Source organism: Lissotriton helveticus, chromosome 8 (genome assembly GCF_964261635.1).
Source record: "Lissotriton helveticus chromosome 8, aLisHel1.1, whole genome shotgun sequence".
Taxonomy (NCBI): domain Eukaryota; kingdom Metazoa; phylum Chordata; class Amphibia; order Caudata; family Salamandridae; genus Lissotriton; species Lissotriton helveticus.
This window is the reverse complement of record NC_136069.1, coordinates 868,053,456-868,077,184: the sequence shown is the minus strand read 5'-3', so window position 1 is coordinate 868,077,184 and position 23,729 is coordinate 868,053,456.

The following is a 23,729-nucleotide window of genomic DNA, read 5'->3' as shown; positions in this document are numbered from 1 at the left end:
CTCCTGGCGAGCAATCTCAGCATCTCCTAAATCCAGGTGCTGCCACAGGAAACATGTCAATATTTGTTGTACCTGGTATTGAAAGTTGGGCAGTCCCACTTGGTAACCACCTTATATTGGATGGATTTAACCCAGATCTGTGACTGGTGGTGAATGTTTGATTTGTTCAGCATTTGGTCCATCATCTGTTGTTTTTTCGTTTGTCGCCCTCAGTTGGAAGATTAAGCCCAGATGTGGGTCCTGTCCTGGCGATGCCACCGGATACAAGCTAGCCTGGCTAATGAGGGGTGATATCAAGAAATTGGTCCCAGGATGCTTGTTTCAGTTCCAAGGAGTACCTGACCAAGCAGTTTGGGCTGGACTGTTTCCATGGGTAGCAGGGCCAAAGCTGATGTGTATATGGCTCTGTCCAAACTGGAATGGTATGGTGAGCAAAAAATACAATGGATTTAACCCAGATCTGTGACTGGAGGTCAATGTTTGATTTGTTCAGCATTTCATCCATCATCTGTTCTTTCTGCAGTTAAATTGGAGTGAAGCTCCTTTTTCCTGGGCCATCGGCACCTAGCACACAGTGCCCAGTAAAAGGTACACTCTGATGCACCCAGTCCAGTGAGGCTAAGTGGTGCTTGCAACACGGCGTCACCTGCCTTCTGCAGAAGCAACCACTACAAGGCCCAGCCCCCAGGAGCCTACCTGCGATTGGGCCGCCAAAGGCAGATGAAGAGGGGGTGAGCAGCATCCTGTGGCGCTGTTGAGCAGTCCACAGGGGGGCCCTTCACAGGTCATAACGCGGCCAACCGGGGGATCATCTTTCCCTCACCGGAACCTCTTTAGTAGGATTTCAGATGCAGCTGCATCGCTCGGCGTCCACTGCAAGTATTTCCCTTGTTGTCACCACTTCAGGACCAGGCACGTACCTTACTGTCTGCCAGCCAGGGCACACGGGGTCACCCCCAATTTTTAGGAAGCTCTCTAGCCAGAATGCCAAGGATGAAGCACAATGTTATGCAGGCCTGTCTCAGAGCTTTTCACCACATGTCCGATGCAGACGCTGTCCTGCCCCCCCCCTGGCAAAACTTAAGGTCCACCTGCATCCATATCAGGCAGGTGAACTACTGTGTTAGTGAAGAGGGAACTCCGTCCATTGAGATAGAGTTCCTTCTTCTCCACCAACATATAAATCCGAACTTTAGTCTCTTTTTTGTAGCTCAAAATCTTCCTCCAGGGCAAGCGTCAACCAGTATCTGACAAACTCCTCTCCAAGTCGGGCATCATTGCAGAAGATGCAGCTGAAACTCTAGAGATCATAAACTGTTCACAGGAGGTGGGAGTTTTGTGATATTTTTGTTCCTTTCACAAGTCAGTGGGTGGGAGTCACCTAGGGACACTTCCTGACCAATAGACAACAGTTCCCAAGGGCAACATTTCCAACTTTTGCAGCAGATCTGTTTGACTCAGGGCAAACTAGTTATCATTGCACCATTCTTCATCAAATGTTCCTAAAGGGAGACTGGGGCACTCCTAGTAGTGTGTTTGCGGTAATGGCCAGCTCCATTACACTCAACCACCCCAAATGGGTTCTGGGGCCGGTTCCCTCTTCTACTGAGACGAGGAGGTTAAAGTGTGTTTTGGGATAAAAACACCCTTTTGCACCAGGCTTTCCTTATCACTAACCTATCAAAGTACAGGTCTCGCCTGGTCCCTTTTAGGTTAGCTAAGTTCCTGCGGGGAACAACCTTTACAACGAAGGTTTTACAACGCGGTACTGTTACCACGCAACTTTTACAACGCAAGTCGTTACAACGACTTGCGCTGGGGGGCGCTCCAGGATAGTAAATAGTTTAATTTACTATCCAACTCCTTCCCTACTATCCACGGGGACTGGAGTTGGAATAGTAAATTAAAATATTTACTATCCTGCGCCCCCAACGCAAGTCGTTGTAACGACTTGCATTGTAAAAGTTGCGTAGTAACGGCACGCGTTGTAAAAGTACGCGTTATAACGTCGTACATCCAGTTCCTGCACAATGCTACACTGCATTGCTTGGGTAAACTGGAACATATTCCTCCTTTAAGCTATTCTACCAGGCCCAAACCACTGGCCATGCTCTGAGAGCAGTATTTCACACCCCATCAAAGCATCACTGACATTCTAGCTTCAGGCTCCTGCTATTTTGCCTGACGGAGCTTCATATGGGGACAGTATATATTTTTTTAACTACCATTCCTGTATATTTATCAAAATACAATTGTACTATTGGATTGGAATTTTAATAAAGATAAAAAATGATTGAACCATCTCTGTAGCGTATTTTAAACTAAAGAAAGGGCATTAGCACAGTACTATACTATAGCATTTTCTTCATATAACTAGCTACACCCCAAACAGTGAAAATGGCATTTGGGCTTTTAATCACTGTCGGAACATGGAAACAATACATTATTTTATGTTCCACTTTGATATACTAGACACCTATCACAGTCTTGCATTTGATCAGGGCTTGCATAACGACTCAAGTGTCCACCTGCAGGCACCACAAAATCTGAATACCATTAAGGCACAAATTAATAAGTTACACATTATTGGAGTGATGAGGTGAGGGAAGGATTTTGCAGAAGAAAGCAGCAGGAAAGGAAATCTGGAAGGAAGAAGATGATTATTCATAAATGTCCTGATGTGACATTCCCACTAATTTCACTCTTTGTCATCAGCTATTCTCTAGGTACATACAATCACCTGTGACTGTTATGCACAGGATTACTAAGCCTCTGGTCCAGTGGTCACTAGAATCCTGTTTGTGTGTACTTCCTGATGTCAGAAGTATAATGGGAGCTGGACCCTAATAATTTTCTGAACCTCAATAACTTTTGCATCCCGTTTTATTACTTTAGGCACTTCAGCTCTAGGACCTCTCTTTGATCTAGCTGCAATAGACTACCCTTCCCATCAATTAAGCAATAATTTAGCAGAGTAAATTAGAATAGAAACTGGGATTATGTAATAACTGAGCTCCAGATCAATGTAGAAGTTAAGAGGTTTAGTACAGAATTTCTAACAATAATACAGAGAAAGTGCATAATTTTACGGAACATAGAATCACAAATCATGATGAAATTCTTGTTTAGGCAATTAAATATCTCCATAATCTAAGTTTCAAACTCATAAATCATACTGACTGTATCCTAAGGGAGGAAAGGAAAGTTAAAAAAATCAGATGAGTCTCGCTAGGAAAATGCGAAGTTGATCCCTGTTAGAACGGTCCGCCTTAGGGCAGTTTTCCTGAAAATCTTTTGCCTTTACCCTCCACTTCTTGCTGAAATTCGTTTTTGTTGTGTCAAGGACTCTGTGCTCTTTACCACTGCCAACCATTGCTAAATTGCTTGTGCTTTCTCCTTTAAACATGATAAAATTGACTTAAACCTGTTTGGCATATATAATTTACTTATACATCCCTTCTAGAGTGGTATACCATATACCTATGGCCTGTAAATTAAATGCTACTAGTGGGCATGCAGTACTTATTGTGCCAGCCACTTTAGTAGCCCCTTAAACATGTCCCAGGTCTGCCATTGCAGCCTGAATGCAGTTTTAAACTACTAATGCTACTTGGCAATATAATCTCCTTCCCAAGCCTTAAACGTCCATTTTATTTCAGAGTCAGGGGGACCCCATCTCCACTGTGAGGGCAAAGGAGTGGTGGCATGTTCCTGACAATGGGGGTCCTCTCTTCTTTTCACAGCCAGGGGACTCCTCGGATTGGTTTACAGCATTGGATCAAAGCCAAGATATACACACCAGTCTTCAACCAGGGCCCCTTTAAATGGGAACAGCGTTTGGAGGATCCCAACTCCAGGTTATACGTCATCGGCCCCGTTCCCATTGAAAAGAGAGAGGCTGTAGCAGAGATGACGGACTCCGAAAGACGTGAGGAGAAACCCGATGCTGAAAACGGAGCCCCCGCGCTGGAGAGAGGAGGAAGAAGGAAAGGCGCCGGGGTCTTCGTGCTGATCACCAAGGACGAGCAAGCAGAAGCCCTGGAGAAGTCAGGAGTAGGGTGACCAACCGTCCGTAAATTTCACGGACAGTCCGTAATTTTGGCCGTCTGTCCGTTGTCCGTGAAGGATTCTTTAACGGACGCCATTTGTCCGTCATTTTAGCCGGCACCGGTCGCCCCACTCTAAAGCCAGCACAGCTTGCCCCCACCTCCCGCTGCATCAAAGCTCAGATACCCCGCAGCATTGGAAAGGCACAGCGGGATGGCAACCCTCACACCTCCAGCCCGTGATGAGCTGCTAAGAGGTGCACGAAGGTGACTGAAAGGAGGGGCTGCAGGTTCAGGAGCAGGGGCATCCATTCAGATGCAAACAGCCCTGAATGCGTCACCTCTCTGCAGTTTTAGAGGGGGCTCAGACATTCCATTTTTACCCAGGGCCCCAAACATCCTAGACTCCGCCAGATTACACCGAGGCAGCACGTGGTTCTCTTCACAGAGCTTAATTGCTGTCACAAAATTGTAAGCAAACCTCGATTCTTCAAACATGCAGTCTATAATGTAATAAAATAAAGAAAAGGCACAATCGCACCCACACTGATTAACAAAGTATGGAGGACAATCATTTCTCTTAGAGTATCTCCTGTAAGTACTGTTCATCACAGTGGGGGATGACATTTTGGACAGAGAGCCTGTCTTCGTTGTCTTGTGCAGGAGGGGGCAGGAGCCCAAGATGATACTAGAATACTGCATGCCCACCCCTGTGCCCACCCTGGTGGATCATGTTCCCCCTGCTGTGATGGCTCCTGTCCCCCCTCCCCCCTGCCTGTGATGGCTCCTGTCCCCCCCTGTGGTGGCTCCTGCCCCCCCCCGCCTGTGATGGCTCCTGTACCCCCCCTGTGGTGGATCCTGTCTCCGCCCTGGGTGGCTTCTGTCCCAGTCCTGGAATGGCTCCTGCAGCGAGAGTGAAGTTCTTGATGTGCCTCTTCTCAAAAGGGGATGGGTGGATGGCTGGATGAATTAGCGAAAGGGTAAATGGATGAATGAAAGAGTGACTAAATAGATAATGAGAGGATGGATGAATTGATAAGTGAGGGGAAGGATGGATGAGAGAAAATGTAAATAGCTGGATGTATGGGTGGAAGGGTAGATGGATGATGGATGAGGGGAAAGATGGATGAGGGGAAGGATGGATGGATGGAGGGGAAGGGTGGATGAGGGGAAGGATGGATGATAGATGGATGAGTGATAGGGTCAATGGATGGATTCATGAGTGGATGAGTAGATGGATGGATGGGTGGGTGGATGAATGGATGGAAGGACGGTTGGCTAAGTGAAAAGGTCGATGGAGACAGAAAGGGAGGATGGATGGATGACTAAAAGAGTGGATGGGTGGAAGGATTAGTAAGTGAAAGGATGGCTGGATTGGTGAAAGGGTAAATGGCTGGATGGATGAGTGAATGGATGGATGGGATGAAGAGTAGATGGATAAGTGTACAGATGGATAGGGTGAAAGGGTGAATGGATGGATGATGGATGAGTGAAAGGATGGATGAAGGGATGGATAAGTGAAAGGATACATGATGGATAGGTTTGCAAATGGTTGAATATGTTTGGAAATGGCTGGGCTTACTTATATACTATTGCGCGACCTCTGATGTGTCTGTAAAACTTACCTATTGTCCTGAAGTTTTGTCCTGAATTTTGACCTCCTGTCCTGAATTTGTGTCCTGAATTTTGACCCTTTGTCCTGAATTTTTACACTCACCGTCCTGAATTTGCACCAATGCCAGTTGGTCACCCTAGTCAGGAGGCCAACGTCCCCACGCTTCACCCAGCCACGCTCCAGGAGGAGCATGGCTCTCAGAGGTGCATGCAAGGTTTGTGGAGTGGGTCGGGAGGTGGGAAATGGTCCCTGATCACCTGCCGAATCCTCCCCACATCCCTGATCCTCTAGAGATCTTTCCGTGTTCATGTGCACTTCCCTAAAAAGAAAGACAATCTTTTCTTTTTCTTTTTCAAGTGTGTTTTCAGGGACACCAGGAGTCTCCTCACTCCCTTTCCCTTGTGGTAACGATAAAAGGAACCAGAACCCTTTACTAATTGGGTATTCCTTTTGTTTATTCTTTTGAGGGGACCCGGAAGCTCCAGAATCCAGCTTGAGGAGCCGCAAACACAGCGAAACCAGAAGCAACGAAATAGGACTACAGGCATAAGACGTATTATCCCCTCATAAAACCTGATTCTATAAATCTTGCTCAACTAGTAAATAAAAGACGCTCCTCAAAATCCAGTGGTTGTGGACCTCTCTTTTTTGTCCTGCTTACATTCGGATGATTCACCCCTAAGATATCAATCAATCAATCAATCAATCAATCAATCAATCAATCAATCAATCAATCAGTATTTATGCAGAGCAGCTAATCACCCCAAGGGGTTTACAGGTGCTTGCTGCATGTATCAGTAGAAGAGCCAGGTCTTGAGTCCCTTCCTGAAGTGGTTCAGTGAGGGTGAGGTGCAGAAGTGGAGGGGGAGAGAGTTCCAGGTTTTGGTGGCGAGGTGGGAGAAAGACTATCCTCCTGCATGGCTGCGGTGGATGCGATGCATATGGGTGAGGTGTGCAGAGTGGAGGTCTCTTGTGGGTTAGTAGAAGGCCAGGCGGTAGTTCATGTAGTCTGGTTCCTTCGCTGTGGAGGGCTTTATAGGCGTAGGTCAGGAGCTTGAACTGGCGTCTCTTCTGCACAGGGAGCCATTGGAGGTCTTTTAGGTGCTGGGTGATGTATGTCCTCTTGGAAAGGTTGAGGATCAGTCCGGCTGTTGCGTTCAGGATTGTCTGGAGTCTTTGCATGAGTTCAGTGGAGTTGCCGGCATAGAGTGTGTTGCTGTAGTCAAGCCGGCTGGAGATGAGGGCCTCCGTTACAGACTTCTGGTGTTGGTGGGGAGCCACTTGAAGATTTTTCAGCGTGTGCAAATCATGTGGAAGTAGGCTGAGGTGACGGCGTAAACCTGATGTTTAATTGAGAGTTTGTTGTCCAGTATGATGTCAAGGTTGTGGTTGTGGTTTTTCGGTGTGAGGGTAGGTCCAAGCTCTGCTGGCCACCACAAGTCGTTCCAATGAGTGGTGTGTCTGCGAAAAATGAAGACTTCCGTTTTGTCGGTGTTAAGTTTTAGGCAGTTGTTTTTCATACATGTCGCGACATTCCCCATGCAGTTATCGAAGATGGACTTTGCCAAGGTGAAGTTCTCTGAGAGCGAGAGGACGAGCTGAGTGTGGTGAAGGTAGGCCCTAGATAGCCCATAAGGCAAGGTACTACACAATAATTAAAAGATTGGACATGTCTTGGCAGTTAAAAAATACATTTCCTTTTCACTACTTTGAGACCTACCTCTCTCATAGTATAACATTGGGTTGCAATATTACATTTAATAAGTGCTACCTTAAAATTAAGAACAGGTGAGCAATTCATGTTTATGTCTGAAAAAACTGTAATTAAAAATCCTCTTGAATGGTAAAGTAAGATTTTAATTTACTATTTTGAAAATACCACTTTAAGAAAGTTGCCATTTTCCTTCCCAAACTATTTGGTGCCTACAGCCTGCTCCTGGATGATATAACTTGTGTGCAGTTGGCACTTGGGCTTTGCTTCTTCCCAGATAGTCACACCATAGAGGGAGTAGGTGTGCTTTAATTGGCCATCAACAGGCAAAATGTGGGAGCAGAGCTGAGCACAACCCACTTGCAACTGAATGGGCTGTGCCCTGCCTTTACACAAGACTTGTTATCCCTGCATTGTTCAGGCAGCCTGCTTGGCGCCAGGGTAAGGGAGACAGGAAACTTCAAACACTTGAAAGGGAATTCCCTAGAAACCTCTCCTACTTCAAAGAAGGCATTAGGTATATAAATAGGACTCTTCAGTTCACCTTCTGGACCTCTGGAAGGACTCTAAGATGACGGCCTGCTGCTGTGACCTGCTGTGTACCCCACCAGACTGCTATCCTGCACCAGGAAGGACTGCTTTGCTTCCTTGAGCCTGCCCTGAACACTCAGAGGCCTGCCCTGCTGGTTGAGCCCTGTTTCAGCACCTGAACCCATGACCACCAGAATGACTCCAAGGGCTAGTTCGCTGGCCTCCTTTGCAGAGCCTCAGGTAAAGAAAAAGTTCCAAACATCTTGAACCCACCCTGGACCCAGCCTGAGTGAGTCAAACCCCACCACCCCCCAAGTGGTTCCCCTCTAGTCCTGGGCCCTTGGTGGTGGTGTTAAAGGTAACCAGATTGCCAAAAGTCAAAACCTTGACTTTTTTGGGAACGGTTTGGCTAAAAACTGCTATGAGAATGGGGAGAAGACAAGACCAACCTACTCGTCTATCCACCAAAAGTGCTTCACCAGACTTTGCAGCAGCTCCCATTACAATCTTCTGCACAGAAGCAATCATGTTCAGCAGTTTGTAACCTAAGGGATATCAGGCCTTTCAAAAAAGAGACTACGTCCAAAGATAGCAATCTGCACTGCAAATTTGTTCAGTGACTGCCCGAAGATGAAGCTCCCTTCTCCGACACCGCCTGCAGCATTGCTCCGCTGAACTTTATCTGCTCAGAACATTTTCTTCAAAATGTCTTCTAAGTCTGAAGGAAGCGCTGACCAAGCTGAATCGACTCCTTGTATCTGGCCCGCACTCCATTGCGGGCTGCCATATTTTTTGACTGTGACCTGGTCTTGCGTAACTTGGTTGGTGATTAGTGCTAGTGTTTACCTTAAACTATAACATTTCGTAACTCCGGTTCTACTGATTGGCTTTTTTTTTACTTTGGTGTCAAATAATTATTAAAATGTACTCAATTTTACTAAAGTTGTGTTGGATTATTCTTTTGTTGGGTTTTCACTTTATTACTTTTTGTGTGCTGCATAAATACTTTACACACCTCTTCTAAGTTAAGCTTGACTGCTTTTTTTTTGGAAAGCTACCGGAGAGTTAAGCACAGGTTAATTTTGTGATGTTTGTGGTTCAACCTGACAGGAAGCGGGCCTTTAATGGCTGGTATAGACCAGCTACGGTGGGCTATAAAGCTATTAGAGCATTTCGCCCCTTCAGCTCAGAATGTTCTAATTACTAAAACAAAGGCCTCATGGAGCCAGAGAGGGTTGAAATCCCCTAGGGCCCTTGAGGCCTTTGTTCACAGCTATTGCTATGAATGTTCTTCAAGTAACAGCCGCACACAGGGCCACGGATGTTAGCTTTTGAACATGTACAGCAAGAGTTGTGAAAAGGGACTGAAGCCAGCTTGGTTGAACTGCGTAGTTCAGCCAAGCCAAGGAGACCCAGGAACTGAGCAGCATTTCTCCTCCCCCTCATTTGATGCTCAAATAACTCTGAGCTTGGGGAGGGGGTGGCTGCAGTCTGCCCTGCAGCACAGCCTCTGCCTTTCACTTTCCCAGAGAAAGGCAGAGGCTGTTTATTAGAACTAGAATGTTGAGTTCATTTAGTCCGCTGCTGCTCCATTGTCTTCAATGGAGCTCTCAACATTCCAATGTTCTAATTTAGTATAAAGGCTTTACAATAGAGCCTACAAGCAGAACCTAGGCTTTGACACATAACCTTAGAAGAGAACACAGATTACCTCAAGTGGACACAGACTCCAGACTCCACTGGGGGAAATCTTAAGGCAAGCAGAAATATCAGCAAAAACTCCCAAAGGGCAATCACTGCCCAACTGTGAAGTCTGCAGCTCATGAGCTAACTCACTGTGATACCAAGTTTGGCCCTCATTCATCGTAGCATGTAATTTTTGATTCAATCATTAGCACTAGTCACTGGCTGAATCGGGAATTATAACTGATACAGTAATTTAACACATACTATTACCGCATGAAGAATTCTGTGAACAAATTTGCCAGGTAGAACATTTGACCCTGGAAGGTTAATTTCTATTCTCATTTCCAGAGGGGATGACTCTAGAATTCCTGATAATTTTTTTTCCTGGAATTATTGACACAAACAGAATTGGTAATTTTGAGTGTGAACTTTCCATATCGAATATCCTTCCACACTGATCTACAGAAGCACTGTGTAGAATGAATTTATGAAACAACCACAACATTTGACTCCAGTGCATGACAGTGCAAACTAATACTTTGAGAAGTGCTATACTAAGATGCTTAAGTCTGAAAACAGACAAGCACTGACTCCCTTAAACACGGGGAACCTTTGAGATGCATGCTCTTTTTGCAACATTAGTGTTTGCTGTGCTAATTGAACCAGCCTTATTCAAGCAAAACACAGCAGCAAATATCTTTGGACCATAGAAACTTTGCATTCAAATAAATTGTGGATGCAGCTCCATTTGAAAAATTATAATATATGACACGTTTATTCGCAGAAGACACAAAAAATGTAAAGAACATGCATAGTACCCCTACACTATCCAAAACGTACTCTACTGTTGCATCCCCTGGAGTTATATTAGTAGTTTTTACCCCTACACTATCCAACACTTACCCTACTGTTGCACCCCCTGGAGTTAGAATAGTAATTTTTACCCCTATACTATCCAATACTTACCTTAAATGCAATGTAATGGTATGCGTTGTAATGGTATTCGTTGTAAAGGTATAATGCAATGTACTGGAACGCGTTGTAAAGGTAGTTTCTAAAAATGCGATGTAGTGTCATGCGACGTAACTGGTGCTATGTAAAGCGCTCTGATAACTGATTCGGTTCGGTTCAAGTTCGCGCTATATAAAACTCTCTAAAAAAAAAAAAATTTTTTTAAATGAAGCGCATTGTAAAGGATGTTGCGATGTAAAAACTGCATTGTAAATGCAAGCATTGTAAATGTATGCATCTTAACGTCATACATTCTGAGCTGACACCAGGACTCAATCCTAGTTCCCCACTCAAAAACCGGCCGCTCTGACATTCACATTGTCTCCTGTAAAGAAAATATGCCCGTCATAACATGTCACAAGCACACCTCAAGGGATCATTTTGTTTACAAGGACAACCAACTACTTAAAATAGCACCACATATGAAACTCTAAAGAATTGTGACCACGTTCCTCCCGATCCTAAAAAGAAACTTTAAGAACGTATGAGAACGATGTGTCCATTCCAACATTCTAAAACAATGCCTTTATATGTTTTTTTGAGACCATAATACAGCAGTGATGGTTGCTTGAATTACTTACTTTACTTTCTTCAAATAGGCCATGCCTGAGCGAGTCACTTTCTCATTTTCCCAGCTGCAATGTTTTTTTTTCTATTTCTCAGCTGGTCCGCTCACAGGATTTGGAACTGAGAGGCATCGTCAGAACTGACTCTTAGGACTGACTCAGGTGAATCTTCAAGCGAAGCAAAGCAAGTTCTTTCATTTGAGACTGCAAGGGACACCTAGAGTGTCTGATGTCCACGAGTCTGCAGGAGCTAGAAAAGGCGTCCTAAAAACTGCAGCACAGGAAGCAGACACCTGGAGTCTGCAAAGTGTGTCTTCAAAATTCATGAAGACAAACTGCGCAGACTCGATTTCATGGCTTCCTGGCTGCCTGTAACCTTAACTCCACCCTTCCCTAGCACAACACGGGGTGGGGCCTACCCCACCCTGTGACGAGCTGGTATAGGGTGACGTGACCATGCGCTCCACTCCCTGATTGACGGGAAGCCCCAGAGATACAGGAGTTCAGTGAAGTAGGCCCGGGGCTGATTTTATCCCACCCTCTTTTGTACCGATTTTATCCCCACGGCATCAGGGGGTGGAGACTGGTCGACAAGGCTATGTCTTTACCGAGCTGATGACCTCACAGGCCTCAGGGCTGTGAGAGCTTCAGCCCAGCAAATACTCTAGATTTTGGGCACGCCCAGAGGCAGCATTTTAAGTAATGTGTTGGAGAAGGAAGCTGCAGACACGCTGGGTAAATTTGAAGGTCCTTTATTAGGAGAGTAGAGAGGGGCAAGAGCGGACTCTTCCACACAGGAGTCAAGAGAGAATCTGCTTTGGTACAGAGCGCAAAGTCAAGGGCAAACATAGAACAGGAATGTGGGTACATTCTTGTGGAGACATTACATTCTGTGAAAGACTACAATATGCTTGCTTCTGTCACGGAAGCAAAACAGTGAGCGGCATGGTGCATCTGCTGTATCCAGAAGGCATGTTTCTGGAGGTCGTAATGGGTGAAAAAAATGTTTGTGCAAATTTGTTGAGCGGCATTTTGTTGTGGTGAGCATGTGTGTTGTTATTTTATGTGCTGCTGTCTTTTTGTGGTGAAGTATTGCAATAAGATGTGTTGTATTGTGGTTTTCATGTTGCGTTCTGTTTTCAGTGTTTTGTTGTGTTGTGCTTTGTTATGTTTTCATCGTGTTGCCATGTTGCTTTGTGTTTGTGATTGTGTTACGTTCTGTTGTTTACTTCAGATACATAAGCCAGTGATGTTATATTTCCAGAGAAAAGCAGTGTGTGCCTTGAAAGTTCCAGTGACACACAACCATGTAGCATTGTCTAAGCTGGTAAAATAGCACTCCTTCAGCTCTTCAATTACTTAATACACCATTGAACCCAAAACCGTGATAGAGACTCTGGGCCTGATTAAGAGTTTGCTATATAGGATGCTCCCTCATATCCGCTGTATTACAATTCCATGATATCCCTTGAAAGCTATAATACGGCGAACAGGATATCCATCACATTCGTGATGGAGTACCCCATTGCCAAACTCGTAATCAGGCCTTCTGTCTTAAATTAGCACTTGCATTTCTCCTTTTGTATTTAACTGTCTGTTGTCAAAATGGCGCTGACCATGCTCATTTCTACAGTAGGTCTGGGGCGGTGGGTGACATTTCAAAGTGGTAAGGCGTAAAGTGATTTGCATACAGCACCGTAGTGAGCGAGCGTAGCGAGCGAGGCCGAACCCCAAAAGGGGGGTTTGGGGGGATTACCCTCCCCAAGAAAATTTTGAAAAAAAAGAAGAAAAATCGTGCATTTTCAAGCAAATTTGAGAAAGCAGGAAGGTTAATAAAGCAATTGTGAAAGTGCAGTTATTACATTAATAGATGGCATAACATAGGTAGCTGCTTATTCAGTATAACCACAGAGCTTCATTCATTCCGTCCTATTACGCTCTTACGCTCAGGTGCTGAATTCAGACTATAAGACTTTCATGAAAATCTCAGCTCTAAGAGTAGAAGAAGTTGCACAGCAGTTGGGAAACATCCTTCACAAAGCATTAGGAAAATGAGAGGCAATTACTTGAAAGCAAACTGAAAGCAATGCATCAAGTAGTAACTTAAAGCAATGCATCCAGCAAAACAGTGCATGCAGTCAACCATACAAAAGTAAACTAAAGCAAGTGTGAACCTGTGAACCTTCACTTTGAAAGCAGGGTGCTAGTCAACAGGCCAGTCACATACATTTAAACTGAAGAAGAGTACACCTCAGCATGCAGGCACCAACATAAAAGCACCAAGCAAGTCAAACAGTTTAATGAAAGAAAAATGACTGGTCTGGGTCTGGATCTGACTTGGTACGAGCAGGATACAAAAAGTAAACGAGTAGGTGGTAACCCACTTCAAGTGAAGGAGCTGTAAAGAACCTAAGCGCACTGGTGTTGATACCAATAACAGGGCAGCTCTGGCTTTCTCAGGGTGGGTGTCAGCTGTGTGATGAAACCAGCATGTGAAGCAGTTACCTCAAACTAAAACCAATGCACTCATCAAGACAAGGAGTTACATGAAATCAAATAGAAAACCACCATCAAGCCAGGTAGTCACCAAAAGGCAAATTGAAGTGACTGCACACTATGGGAAGTGCACTTCACCAGCCAGCCTATTACACTAAAGGAAAATAAAAGCAATGCTCCCAGTAAACAAGACAACATAAATTGAAAATGTTTCCCAGCAGGACCAACAGTCACAAAAAGTAAAGAAACAGAACGAAGTCAGAGGCACTCCAGGAATCCAGGAGGGTGGTCTGGTGGACTGTTCATGAAGGCTGAACCTGGTTCCCCAGAACGAAATTCGGCATCTCTGGCGTAGTGCCACATCCCCCAATGAACACCATACTATCCCACTGAGACACCCACACTGTCTTCAGCTACAACCCAGTTGTGCCCTGCTACATATACCTGGATGCGGCTCAATTTAAATTATGCACAAGAGTGATATGCTGCCTGGAAAAAAAGTACCTTCCTGGAAAAAGCAAACCCTCATATGGATGCAAGATTAAGTAAAGCATATGAAATGTAAGTAGAACAACATGGCTACCTTAACACTTTTATACTTATTATTCAGCAATCAAGAGTGTTTTTTACTGAACTTTAAGCACCACTACAGATCCCTGGGGGGACCAGTATCACGGTGTATTGCTTATATCCTGTGAACCGTGAGCAGTATGGTTTAAAAAGACTACATTACTCAACAGAGAGCCACTGCTTGTTTTTCTTTTTTTTTTTCCTGTTTCATTATTTTTCATCCTTCCACTCCCTTATTGTTTCGAGGTCTCAGTTACTTTTCTTTTGTCCTCCACATGATAAATGCGCCTTCCTTCCCATGATTTCCAATCTTTCCCATCCCCTCCTGTGATTTAACCTCTCAGTTCCCAGGTCACCCAATACCTGAAAAGTGGAACTGGGCCCCAGGACATGTATTAAATAGCCCCACATCCTCCACTGTCTCTCATACTCAGGTACTTATGAAGTATTTGGTGACCTAAACATGGCCACCGAGATGGACATTAGCCATGTTGAAGTACATGGCTTTGAAATCAGGCACAAGTCAAGGGTGCACATGGGTCAACAACAGACCAATTCCGTTGGCTGAAAGCCCCAATAGGTAAGTATATTGTATACAATTTTAGGAAAATCAAAATGTCTTGGCTACCACAAGACCTAAAAACATCCTTGTCAAAGTCAAATTGTGGACCGCTGTTCCTGAGTCTCTGAGAAAGTGTACCTCATTTCTTTAATTTCAGAAAAAGCTGAAGACATGGTTATTTTAAACAGCGGCTATGTCACCTTAGCTTATTCAATCAATCAATCAGGGCATTTATATAGCGCACTACTCACCCGGAGGGTCTCAAGGCGCTGGGGGGGTGGGGGGGTCCGCTACTGCTCGAACAGCCAGGTCTTGAGCTGCTTCCTGAAGGCGAGGTGGTCCTGGGTCAGGCGGAGGTGGGTCGGAAGGGAGTTCCAAGTCTTGGCAGCCAGGTAGGAGAAGGACCTTCCTCCTGTGGTGGCTCTTCGGATGCGGGGGACGACGGCGAGGGCGTGGCTGGTCGATCGAAGCTGGCGTTTGGGAGCGTAGAAGTTGAGGCGGCTGTTGAGGTAACCTGGTCCTTGGTTATGTAGGGCTTTGTGTGCGTGGGTGAGGAGCCGGAAGGTGATTCTCTTGTTGACCGGGAGCCAGTGCAGGTCTCTAAGGTGTCCGGAGATGTGGCTGCGGCGGGGGATGTCCAGGATGAGTCGTGCTGAGGTTTTCTGGATCCGCTGGAGTCTCTTCTGGAGTTTGGCGGTGGTTCCAGCGTAGAGGGAGTTGCCGTAGTCCAGACGGCTGGTGACGAGGGCCTGGGTGACCGTCTTCCTGGTCTCGGTGGGGATCCATCGGAAGATCTTACGTAGCTTGCGCAGGATGTTGAAGCATGACGAGGAGACGGCGTTGACTTGTCTGGTCATGGAGAGGGAGGAGTCCAGGATGAAGCCCAGGTTGCGTGCGTGGTCTGTTGGTTTGGGTGCGCTGCCCAGGGCGGGGGGCCACCAGGAGTCGTCCCAGGCGGAGGGTGAGGATCCCAGGATGAGGACTTCCGTCTTGTCTGAGTTCAGTTTCAGGCGGCTGTTCGACATCCATTTGGCTACGTCTGTCATCCCTTCGTGCAGGTTGGCTCTGGCGGTGGCGGGGTTGTTGGTGAGGGAGAGGATCAGCTGGGTGTCGTCGGCGTAGGAGATGATGTTCAGGTTGTGCTGGCGTGCGATGGTTGCGAGGGGGCTCATGTAGACGTTGAAGAGTGTTGGGCTGAGCGAGGAGCCTTGAGGAACGCCGCAGATGACTTAGGTGGCTTCCGATCTGAACGGGGGGAGGCGGACTCTCTGTGTCCTTCCGGCGAGGAAGGAGGTGATCCACTCCAGTGCCTTCTCCTGGATTCCGACGTTGCTGAGGCGCTGTACTAGGGTACGGTGGCAGACAGTGTCGAAGGCCGCGGAGAGGTCCAGGAGGATGAGGGCCGCTGTTTCTCCGTTGTCCAGCAGGGTTCGGATGTCATCGGTGGCTGCGATCAGGGCGGTCTCGGTGCTGTGGTTGGCCCGGAAGCCAGACTGCGAGAGGTCGAGGGAACCGTTCGTCTCGAGGAAGGCGGCCAGTTGCTTGTTGACGGTCTTCTCGATGACTTTTGCAGGAAACGGGAGCAGCGAGATGGGGCGGTAGTTCTTGAGGTCGGTGGGGTCGGCTGATGGCTTCTTTAGTAGAGCGCTGAGTTCGGCGTGCTTCCAGCTCTCCGGGAAGGTAGCGGTGTCGAAGGAGGTGTTGATGATGTCCCGCAGGTGGGGTGCGATGACAGCGTCAGCCTTGTTAAAGACGTGGTGAGGGCAGGGGTCTGTCGGAGATCCGGAGTGGATGGAGTTCATCGTGCGGATGGTGTCTTCGGTGCTGATCGGGGTCCAGGCTCGTAGGGTGGTGGTGGGGGGCGGTGGTTTGGACGTGGCGTGCGTCGGTTGAGTGCTGAAGCTGTTGTGTATGTCGCGATCTTGTTGTGGAAGTAGGAGGCGAGGGAGTTTCAGAGGTCCTGCGATGGGGTGATGTCGTTGTTTCCGGCGTTGGGGTTGGAGAGCTCTTTCACGATGTTGAAGAGTTCCTTGCTGTTGTGTGCGTTGTTGTCCAGTCGTTCCTTGAATGCGGTTTTCTTGGTGGCGTGGATCAGCTGGTGGTGTTTTCGGGTGGCGAGCTTGAGGGCAGTCATGTTGTCCGGTGTTGGGTCTCTGCGCCAGGTTTTCTCGAGTGCTCTGCAGTTCTTCTTGGAGCTCTTGAGTTCGTCGTTAAACCATGGGGCTTTCTTGCTGCCAGGTCTGTTCGGCGGGGCCTTCAGAGGGGCGAGGTCGTCTGCGCAGTCGCTGATCCATTTCGTGAGGTTGGTGGCCGCTTGGCTGGGGTTCGTTGTGCTGGTGGGAGGGTTCTTGCTCAGGGAAGTAGCGAGCTGGTCTGCAGAGATCTTGTTCCAGCTTCTGCGAGGAGCCTGTTGCTGGTGATGGTGGCGCGTGGTCCTTCTGAAGCTGAAGTGTACGCAGCTGTGGTCTGTCCAGTGGAGTCCCGTGGCGTGGCTGAAGGTGATGTCCTTGCTGGAAGAGAAGACCGGGTCGAGTGTGTGTCCGGCGTAGTGGGTGGGTTATTGACGCGCGTATTAATAACGCTCATATACTTAATAACGGTCATATACTTAATGCCAGTTGACTGAATTGTTTGTAATGCATTCATTAATACTGCAAACGCTCAACAAAGCTACAAATAACGTAAATCGTGCGCAATGTCAATATCATCATTCCTTTGTTAATGCGATGGGTGGATTGATGGGGAGAGGGTGGGTGGATGGATGAAGGGTGTATGGTAGGACTGGTGAAAGGCTGGCTGGATGGATGAAAGGGTGGGTGGATGACGGATGGCTTGCTGGCTGAATGAAACGGTGGCTGGATGCATGGACGGATGAAAGGGTGGGTGCGTGAAGGATTGGTGGATGGCTAGATGAAATGGTGCATGGATAAATGGATGTTTCAAAGGGTGGATGGGTGAAGGATGGCTGGATGGGTATGTGGATGGATCAAAGGGTGGGTAGATGGATGAATGGGTGGATAGTTCGCAAACAAATACTTAATAATTGCTTCATGTAAGTCTGTACAGGGTGGATGGATGGAATTGCAGGCATAATCATTTCAGGGCCTTTTGTAGACGGGAGGAGCGAGCTGGACAATAGTGTTTAGTTCTCGGATTTCATAGATTTGGATTGCCTCAAAAGGTCAAATTATTATCAAAACGGGTACATTTGGTCATGAACAGAAAGCAATTAGTTCTGCAACTCTTCGAAAATGATAAATGTGATAAAGATAAAAAACGAGTCACGCAGACGGTTAACACCATACGTGACACATTTATCAGTACTGCAGACATAATCATTTCAGGGCCTTTTGTAGATGGGAGGAGCGAGCTGCAATAAATGTATTCACAAATACCTCTGTCGTTCCATTACGTACATGAACTAGGTTTAAAAAGAAAAACTAGCCATGTTTAAAGAATCAGGTCGTAAATCATGTACAGTCAGTGCCAGTTTGCGTTCCCATAGAAAACACTGTGCATTAAAAATGTAATTGCAAGCGAAAGAAACGTACACAGCAGAAAAGAAAAATGCACGTTAGAAATCCGATTATAAAGCTGATCACATTTTATGCACAGCGAACCAGACTATCCCGAACACTAATGGTATTTACATAGCGCTTCGTACCGCTTTGGGTGGCGTACAGGTGCCTTATCGAACGGGTAGCAAGCGCAATCTGCGAAATGCGTGGCTGACGAAATATGCACCGATATAAATTGCACTTTAGGGAACAGATTTTAAAGCCAATCACAATTCTTGCACAGCGGACCAGACTATCCCCAACAGTAATGATATTTACATAGCGCTTCATAACGCTTTGTGTGGCGTCCAGGTGCCTTATAGGACGGGCAGAAAGCACACTCTGGGAAATGCGTGGCTGGCTAAATACGGACCGATATGGGATATGTATTCTTGTCTTTTTTACAACAATTTCATTTCAGTAGGATAAAAGAGCAGTTCACACATGAAACAGAGGGGTACAAAAAACAAAACGCGTTGTCGGGGCGTGCGATTTCGTGGTCTGCGAAGTTAAGTACTGCCCAAGAGCAATCAACGTATTGGCGTTGCAACAACTGCCTCTCCCTCCCTCTGTGTCACTCCATCCCTCACTCCCTCCCTCTGTGTCACTCCATCCCTGTATGTCACCCCCTCCCTCTGTGTCACCCCCTCCTTCTGTGTCACACCCTCCCTCGGTGTCACCCCCTCCTTCTGTGTCACTCCCTCCCTCTGTGTCACTCCCTCCCTCTGTGTCACCCCTCCCTCTGTGTCACTCCCTCCCACGTTCTGTCCCCTCTTCCCTCACTTCCTCCTACTGTCCTTCACCTCACACGTTTCTCTTCCACCCAGCTATCTCTTCTCCCTTGCTTGGGTCACTCTTTCCCTCAACCCTCCCCCCCTATGTTTCACATGCTCTTCCTCTTCCTTCGTGCCTGCCCTCCCCTCTCAGCAGTGACCTAGCTTCTCTCCTCACCCCCTCTCTCCCTCCCTCCCCCCAGAGATGCCTGGTTACAGGTGGCGTGCTGGGTCATTCACATGTAAATCGGGGGTGTAAACAGCACAGTGAAGTAAGAGCATGTTTCACAGTGTACTGTGCTTTGCTCACTGTTTACATTGAAACACAGAAGCCAGTGGCTGATGCTAGCCTCATGCTGTCTGCCCTTTTCTCCGGCCCCACCACCCAACCTTTTACCCTGGCTCTCCCCAACATGTGCTTCTGTTGGTTTGTTTTTGGACTCTATAGGAAGAAAGGTGCGCACTTCCTGATGGGACAGGCAGGCAGCTGGACCCTACAGGTGTAGTGTACTTGTATATGTTGCGAAAAGCGACCGTTAAGATTTATGAAATGTAAAGAATATCTTCTTGTTATATAAATTGTATATATCAATATTAATTTACTTGTATTCGGTGTTACTTTTTACAGGATATTCGCATGAGATTTAGTTTTCTGCAATGTTGTAAGATTTCAAGAACTTATTCGAAGTAAACTTTTATGACAGATTGAATTGTTATGTTTTATGATAAGACAGTAACCGAACTCGGTCATATGTTGTGACTTTACAAAGCTGCAGGTTTTCATCTGTTCAAAATGAACAATAGAAAGGGGCCAGGGAGATGGGGCAGCTCGTTTTGTATTTATTTACATGGCGTATGGTTAAGACGTGGTAGAGAGAGCGAGCGAACGTAAGAACCTCTTGTTCAAATGTGCATTTCACACTTTAGGTGGAGTCTGGGCAGGTCAGTGGGGCGGGCCCTGCAGACGGCAGAGCCCCCCGTTTACAAGGAAGGTGCACCCCCTCAGTGCGTTCGCTTCTCTCAATCCTCAGCTGCTGATATTACAGTCAACGTCACCGAGGAAGCAGGAAAGGTTGGACATGGACTGATACGACAACAGAGCATTCTTTAAGAAAGACCTCGCGTTTCCAGGGCTAAAATGAATTGTTTGGTACTGGTAATAAAATAAATAAATAAAATAAACTCACTGTGGAAAACCAGAATCGGGCACCGCCGGCGCCAACGACCAGTCCTCCGGGCCAACCCCACGCGCTGCATCCAATGGGATGCTGCGCAGGTGTACCAGCCAATCCTGGCCCTGCAGCCACGCAAGGATTGGCTAGGGGGTCACATTTGCTGCTCGCCCTTTCGCCCTTAGGAAACCCGGGCTACAGCAGCACTGTGAAGCACCCCATGGTCCCACTGGGGAACTTACAGTGCGCATGCTTGAAAAAGTTGAAAACGTTCTCAAGCATGCGTACTGTAAGTTCCCCAGCGGGACTGCGCACTACGGTCTGCTGCAGCCTGAGTGTGTGGACTGTCACTCAAGCTGCAGCAGGCCATCCCCCCCTGCGCAATTTTTAAGATACGGCCGGCGGCCGCGATGCGTCCATGGTGGCTGGCGGGGCTCCGCCCCTACGCCCCAATGGACGCACCGCTGCTGCAGTAGGTTATGACCAAACATCTCCCCATTCATGGTGTTTCAATAAAACTTTATTGCTAGATTTTTATCATCTCTTGGCCTGGCAGTTACTTTTCAAATAGCAAATGAGAATATAACACTTTTCCTTGCACTGGCTAACTTCACAACTTTTAGAAGCGTAGAATACATTAAGGTCCCTTCAATTCAAGTGTCTCTCTGTTGCATGAAACCCGATGTGTCTCTGTACCTAATAAACATAACAAAAGAGTAATTAGGGATTCAGAACATTAACTGAAAGTGCAAACTCCAAATAACCATCTCTGCCAAAGCAACAACATTGGTCGAAAATGTTTTATAATTCCAATCTTGCTTTTAAAGATTGTGCATGCTTGGCTCCATTCTTGCTTTAACAGGTTTCCGCCAAAAGTCTCACTTCCTACGTTTGAGACAACTTCCTCAGATCTCCTGTATGAAGTCCTGCAGGATTCAATCAGTCAATCAATCAATCAATCAAGGAGTTCGTAGAGCGTGGCTACTCACCCGCGAGCGTCTCAAGAAGTGGAGGGCGCTGTTGATCAATCTGGGCGCTGGGGTTCAGTCGAAGAGCCAGGTTTTGAGATTCTCTTGAATTGGAGTAGCAACGAGGATTGCCTGAGGTGGGGAGGGAGGGAGTTCCAGGTCTCTTTTTAGCGAGGTAGGAGAAGGATTCAGCTCTTAGTTCAACCCTTTTTAATGTATATACAACACCACTGGCACAACCGGTACAATCGTTCAGCATTCAAAATGTATCTTATGAAGGTACTCACAAGTAATTGTTACCGTCTCTGAGAGGGAAGTTGGGCGCCAACACAATTGCAAAGAATGCCTCATCACAGTAGCCAACTGAATGAACCAAAGAATGCTAGGTGCTCCTAAATTCCTGACTGGCCACTTACACATCATAAAGAACTCAGCCACCAGGCTAATACTGAATATTACCAGATGCCAGACAACCTTCTCTTCCCAGGAAACTCTACATTGGCAATTGGCTGCCTGTATGGGAGAGATCTTTGAAAGCAGGTAACTCACTAATAAAGGTGGTGCGGGTAAAGGGCACAAAATTCCTCCAAAAGCTGTTAACTTGGTGTGCCTCTGCCAGGCCTCTTAGGTCCTCAGGACATAGACTTCTTGCTGTCCCCAGATTCTGAAAGTCTTGGATTGGAGGATATTCCTTCCAATACAGGACGGCAAAGCTCTGGAACGCTCTTCCAACGCCTACTGTGTCCACGGAGCCTGTCTTTTGGAATTCCATCAAAACATGGCTGTTCTCTCTATAGAGTTTCCTTACTGGTTTCTCAGCACCGGCACATTAAGCTTTACATAGCGGTATAATTCATAAAAATATTATTTATTAATTCAAAATAGAACAAGAACGATATCAACATCAGGCAGCATGGCGGCACATTACATTCATTGAAATTTTCTATTGAAATTTTTTGGCTATCCACTTGTAAGTAAAAGTTTAATAAAATTCCCATCTTATAAATTATTTTTTATACAAAATCTATGACATTTACTTTTATTTTTAGACTGATCACTGCAACACCATCACTATCTCGCAATGTCTCTTTCTGCTGCTTTTGGTGTCTTAGTAACAGTCTCTGGGCATGTCTATTAATGTTTGCCTCTGATGCTCACTCACTGTGTGTGTCTTTCTTGCAGTGTCTCAGTTGCTTTAAATATGTATTCTATGCATACATGGGAGCTTGCAGTCCCTGCTTAAAAGCCTATCTTTGATTTCCTTAAGACAATCAAGATGTCTGTTGTACCTGCCGTAATGCCACCCTCCTTAATATTTTGTCTCCCTCAGTCTCTCTTGTTTGTGCTTGTATTCGGGTATTTGCATTAATGTGTATGCAGAGCACTCTCAGATGGCCCCTCGTCGCGAGCTCAGCGGGCCAGCTTAGATTGTTTTGTTTATATGTTTCTTTAATAAGTAATGAAGCTCCCAACAGCTCCGGAAGGATTCACACTAAACATAAAATTACATTTAACAACAGAATAGGTTATACTTCGCCCAGTCAATGTTTAAAGTTTAGAAACAAAATATTTAACAACTCCAGTAACTAACAACAAGCTTTGGCAATGCCAATAGGACTATCTTTAAAGAAATGCTGTATGGTAATAGAAAGCATGACAAGCAGATAGCACGGGAGTAGATATGTATTTGCGAGGAATTAATTAAAGGTCAAATAATATTGGGTAAGGTTAAAAGGTCAGGTGACAGTTGCACTGTCAAGCCAGACCTAAAGTTTCATCCAGGTTAATGAGAGCCCTCCTCCCATCTGAGCTGCTGCTAGACAAAACATAATTTATTTAGTTATCTTCAAGCTTTTAATTGCATTCCAAATCATGTCTGTGCCTCTAAAAGTTCAAGCTTAGGTAGCTGGATTAATATTCAAAACAATCACAGCTGCTTAGAGGGAACGCACTTTTTTGTGGACGTACACAACTTTTGCCAAATCAACACGTGTACTCCTGGCTCCCAACATGTAGATGGAGCCAAAACTCCTCTGTAGGGATTCTCACACAATTGTGTGGTGACAGCTGCACTCTCCAGCCAGACCATAACTACCAATTTAACCCCTAAAATTGGGTTTCGGAGCTGCATAACGCTCAATTAAAAGTGCTTCAACTCCTTTTTAGAAATAGTAAGTGCTATATAAATACTATATTAGTACAATAAAAAACAAAATGCCTCAAACAAAGTCATACCCTGCCACTGTCTATACATTTAGCCAATTGAGGCTGTTTTCCACAAGTAATGGACAGCTCAATATAGATAACACGGATTCATTCTGTTTTTATATATTCTGGATCCATGAGGACCACTTTCCAAACTTAAGTGCTGTTCGCTCTCTTCCAACTAAAAGTTCCTGGAGCCTTTGGGCCCACCAATCCTCACTTGAATCTCTTGGGAGGACTGGGTTCAACCACAGTGCCCT